This window comes from Apis mellifera, linkage group LG6, assembly GCF_003254395.2.
Source record: "Apis mellifera strain DH4 linkage group LG6, Amel_HAv3.1, whole genome shotgun sequence".
In the NCBI taxonomy this organism is placed as follows: Eukaryota; Metazoa; Arthropoda; class Insecta; order Hymenoptera; family Apidae; genus Apis; species Apis mellifera.
In genome coordinates this window covers 15891819-15897818 of record NC_037643.1, presented here as the reverse complement: position 1 = coordinate 15897818, position 6000 = coordinate 15891819, and positions in this window count along the sequence as shown.

The window sequence follows — 6000 nt, the reverse complement described above, 5'->3', positions numbered from 1 at the left end:
TTTTAACTTTGAAGAATTTTCTCTTCATTTTTCGAAGTTTTAATTCCAATTCACTGTATTATCATCTATTCACTAGTTTTCGAAATTGAAATTTCGAGTACGATCAAAACAAAATCTCATTCTCTATATATTAATTCCACTTGTCAATTAATTTTTAGAATCTAAAGCATAACTACTCACAATATCAATCATCATCAAAACTACAAAATTATAAATGAATGACGCACGAATATAGGTTAAGTATCTTTCGTTCACAGTAACCAGATATATAAATCCAATCGAAACAAGTACTTGTCTTAAAATTACAATACACACTATTTTCATTTTTTCAAAGTATTCAAAGATCGACAATCCATGTTATTTAAACGATATCGTGAACTTCATCGTGATAAACGTAAGAGCGCAACTTGAAATATTCAACATAGTCCAAAGCTGGCAAAGAGGGCGCATACATATCGAGCGAGCAGGTTTAAAAAAGAAACGAATAGAAAAGGAACTGAAACGTTACATCACATTTTATCTCGGAAATATGTGGCTTCGAAATCGCAAATTGCTTCTTTGTAATCGTTATCACGTGATATGCATCGTGTTGACGAATTACTTTGTTATGGAAAGAGAAAGATAGCTGATATTGCTTAATCAAGAGTAGAAGGAAAATGGATTTTTGAAATTGATGGATGGGAATAAATATTCTTTATTTTCTCGAGTGAAAGATTTCATATATTTATTTTACAATATAATTATACAAAATATAATATTATTGTATTTTTAATTTGTCATTAATATAAAAAAAGATAATTAAATAATTATTAAAGATAATTACTTATTTTGAAATGTTTTAATTTTGTTAAGTTTATCTTTTTCTAAAGATGTTTTTATATTATAAAAATGGAAAAATAAAAAATATTTTTATTTAATCGAAAAAAAATTTAATCGAATGTGAAGATATTGAAAAAAAAATTTTTTCACAAATTTATGAATAAATCCAAATATTGAATATCTTCTCTTTATAATTATCTTTTGATGATTTTTTTTTTTAAATTATTGAACTTTGAATAGAGTCAAAAATAACTAAATAATAAATTTAATTTTAATTTCCAATTTTTCATCATTTGTTTTTACAGTCAATCGAATTTTTAAAATTTTTTGTAAAAAAAGTGAAATGAAAATGGTAGAATGAATTTTTAACATTTTTCGTCGAATATACACTTATACTCTTCACTATCTAAAGAAGATTATCATAAAATTGTAATTGAATTAATTAAAATAAAATGCATCTATGTTATTTAAATATTTAAATACGAAGTTAATTGGAATAAAATGTAAAAGTAGAATCTCGTTTATTAAATATATAATAAGATTTTTTTCCAATGGATTTTATGTCATATTATCAATTATTTAAATAAAGAATACTTTATAATTATTATAACTTTTCTAAAATAATAATTTAAAATTTACGTCGAAACATAAAATATACTTGGAACAACAAAATCTGCATTAATGTACATATTTCTTATAATACAAAGCTTTGGATAAATAATTATGAATAATTGAATAAATAATTAATGAGCGCGTTTCTCTTCTCTTTCTTCTACAGATATCGTTCATCTACTGTGAAAGTTAATACGTGTATTTCTAAAACGAATCTCCAATTGAGAACTGGCAAATGTGAAATATGAAAGATATGACGGATGGAAACACATCCATCTATAAATATGCACTGTCCCGTTATTCTAAAAAAAAGAATATAATTCGAAGATGGATTAGAAAAGTTTCTTTAAAACTTATTAGTTCTATTGTGTATATTTAAAAAAAGTTTGAATTCGTTTTAAAAATCTTTAACTTTTACTTATCATTTCTATTTTACTTTTCTTTTTAAAAATTTAATCGGTTGATAAAAACATTGAAAAATTGGAGATTGGAGTTTTACAATTAGAATAGTTTAGAAAGGTAAGAATTATACTTATGTAAATTGTTTAATGTGAAAAAGAACTTTCAAATTAGCCGCCAAATGTCTAATCAGATTTTCAGTGACCTCTCGTGACGTACGAGTGAGTTATAATATAATGGATATGAGAGCGAGTGAAGTAATAATAAAATTCATTAATATAATTGTAAAGAATTCCATCATATAAAAAAATATTCTTAAATCATTTCACGATATTATATCTCTCCAACATTTATTAAATACAAAAGTACTACTGTTATAATTTGAAGTGTAACGTGTATCATATAAAATATATAATTTATACATTGAATTGCTACGTCAATCGGAACTGTATCATGACATATAGATTCAGATAATGGAAACACTTAATTTTTTTATAATATTATAACTATATAAAATTACATCTAAAACTTAAAACTATTTATTAAAAAGTAATGAAATTTTTAGTGCCTTCTACTAATTATATAAGTAAATTGTGATATGATGGATATGAGTGCTTGTGCTGAAATATTAAGTAAAATTTTAATATAATTTAATATAATTTGTAAAGAATTTCATTATTTATTTATCTTTAGATGTCTTATGATATTATGTTTTTCCAATATTTATTAAATACGAGAATATTGCTGCTGTAATTTGAAATGTTTATTATATAAAATATATAATTTATATATTGAATAATTATTATATCAATCGATAGTACTATATGAAGTTTCAAAAGATAGTGAGAATGGCAATTGTGCAATATGACAACAATACTGGTTCGTATAATGAAATATATATGTATTTATCTATATTTTATAATTATAAGAATTACATTTAACGTTATTTATTAAGTACATTTACTATATATATTATTGCTATAATTTGAAATCTAATGTATATATATATATATATATATATATATATATATATATATATATAAAATATTTATATTTTAATTAATTATTATATCAATTGATAGCGTTGTAGGTTAAGTTAGGTTAGGTTGTAAGACTTAACCTGTATTAAGATAATTATATTTTTCACTCATGTTTCTAACGATATAAATGATATTTACAGCTAAATGATATGTATAAGACTAATGAGTTAAATATTTGAGGACTAATTGCAATATTGTTTAATGATTGCTCTTATCTCTGGTTAATTCAGAAGACATAAAACATTTAAAAAAAAAAAAAGTCGAAAGAGTTGTTATAATTTTCTAGTTACTTTCAAAAAAATGTCTACTTGTGAAAAAGTAATCTTGAAAGAAATCGTACTTTATATGAGAGAGTTATAAGGCTTATGTGAATATTACAGAAGGTAGTAGTTGGAAACTTGAAAAAGATAGGAAGGTAGTATTAAATATTCTTCGTGAGAAAATCTTTTTCGTAGAATGAATTGTGATTTTTTGAATTTTTTAAAAGATAAGATTTATTAGAATTGAGTTAATAAAATCGAAATTATTTTTATAAATTTTTTTTAGTTAAAAATAAAAATATATTTTGCAATAATATCGAACAATAATAAAACAAAATGTTTTCTCTGTATTTCAATTCTTTCTGATTATTCTCAGGTTACGAATAGTTTTCCATAACAACGCTGGGCTGAATTTTTCTTCGTGTTGAATAACTGGATACATAGTATTGTACTGGATTTGCCATTGAAAATTCGAAGTTTTGAAAAATTCTATAAAAATGACAAAAATGTTGACCATAAAATTTAAAACATAAAATTGAAATAAAAATAGAAAGACAAGAATAAAAATATATATAGGTAGAAAATAAAAATGATCAATTATTACAAAATTTGTGTTTATTTTTAAAAATAAAATAAAACATTTTCATATACGAAACTCGATATAAATTTATTGTAAAACAGAAAGAAATTCAAATTCTTAGAAACCAATAAATGAAAGGCTTTGAGTAAATTAAAAAGAACTTCACTTTTATTGAAATAAAGTTTTATTAAATTTTAATGGAAAAATGGCGTAAAGAAAATGTTTAATGATTGTTTTATCATTATTTTATTCATTAAGAGATTAACTTCATTGTAGAAGATCGTAGAATATGATTTATTTCAATAAAAGCACTTTGAAACTTTTCATAATTTTATTTACTAAAATATAATATAAATACGATATCTATTTGAAAAGTTTAACAAATTGATATCACATAGAATAAAATTTAATATACACATAAACGCGTTTGATCGGATATTGAACTGTATTTTTCAGCTAGGAATAGAATTCAAAGATGGTCTGTATCTACATAGAATTCTTTTCAATTCTTTTCATCCTTCACAATGGATGGAAAAATACAACGACTTATTTTTAAAAGTGTATAATTTTATAAAAAGAACTGCTTTGACATATAATTATAAAACAATTGATTACATATTATAACACTATTAATATTAAAAATAAATTTTATTAGGTATTTTTCTAATTTTAATAATATTTAATCTCTTTTCTAAAAATGACAAATTTTACTATGAAGAAATTTTAAGAATTATAAATAATAATTAACTATTATGAATAATGTGATGACATATGATGATATATGATGATGCATAATGAAAATAACATTATGAATAATGTTGAGAATAAATTTAATATCAAATATTTTCTTAATTTTAACAGTGTTAAATTTCTCTTTTAAAAATTATAATGAAAATGAAAATAAAAATGAAAATTTGCTAATTTGGGGACAATAAACTTCTACAAAAATGGCGAACGTATCGAGTATCTGTAGAAAACTTGCATTGTTGAAAATAATTTTCATTTTATTTTTTTTTTTCAAAAATTTAATATTTTAATATCTAACTAATTTAATCTTCAACGTATTCTTTATATCCAAGAGTTATGATTTAATAATTAAACTTTTATTTAATTTAATGAATTTTTTTTTTAACTGAAATAAAATCTAATAGTGAAATCATATAAACTTTTGATGCAATTTTGATGAAGTTACACAGCGAGAAATTAGAGAAATAAATATTTTTAACTAACATTAATGATTATACATGAGTTTTTTAAAATTCAGTTAGAATATTGAAGGAAAAATTACTTATTAAAAAGTATCTACTTTATAAAAAGTATCTAATTAATTTTTAAATCAAAATTCCTTTGGCATAGGATATTACATTATGTTTTTAAAAAAACATTTATTGTATATTTTATAAATAATTTAATGAAATCTAAAGAAGGAAAAAACGCATGAGAGAAAACTGTGAGATAAAAGAAAAATATTTGAAATTTTACATAATCTACAAGCTTTGAAATTTACTTTAAAACAAAAAATATTGTATTGTTGCATGATAAATTTCATTTTCAAATGTTTCTTATGAATAAATAAAATAAGAAAAATAAGAAACAAGAACTTTCTCACTTTGCTTTCAACTTGACAAATAATCTTTTATTCTAAATAATCATTTTTATCTTTAGAACCAACCGTTCAAAAATAATAAAATATTTTTCATTTCAAACAAAATAATACTTAATTATAAATCTTTTAAATCTCGGATTTTTTTGTCTACCATCTCGTATGTACATGTAAATACGAATCAACCAACTGGAAAATGTAAATTTGAGACGAGAAAGAATACAAATATGGCGAAAGAAGTTGAAAAATGAAACAGATGGCGTGTGGATGCTCGTGGATGTACAGTTATACGAGTATTTGAAACGGAAAAAGAGGACGAGTATGGACTAAAAAATTAATAAAGTGGAAGGAAATTCAAAGAAGGAGTTGGTGTACTTATTGTCAGAGGCGACGCCAAAACGCTTTTTCAAGTAACGTGACACAATGTGTACAAATTTTTCAGAAAACGAAAAAATAGAAAGATGAATAGTGTTTCATTCGTGATTGAAAGGGATTCTTTTTAATTTGATAATCGTTGATTATCTTGGAGGATTCATTTTCGTTAAAATTCAAAATTAATTCAGAAAAATATCTAGTAGTAGAGAAAATAATATTATTCAGTTTTTGGATATTTTAATTTTAGAATTTTATTATAATTTAGATTATTCTAATGTTAATATAATTTAAAAAAATTCCTAAAATTCAAAT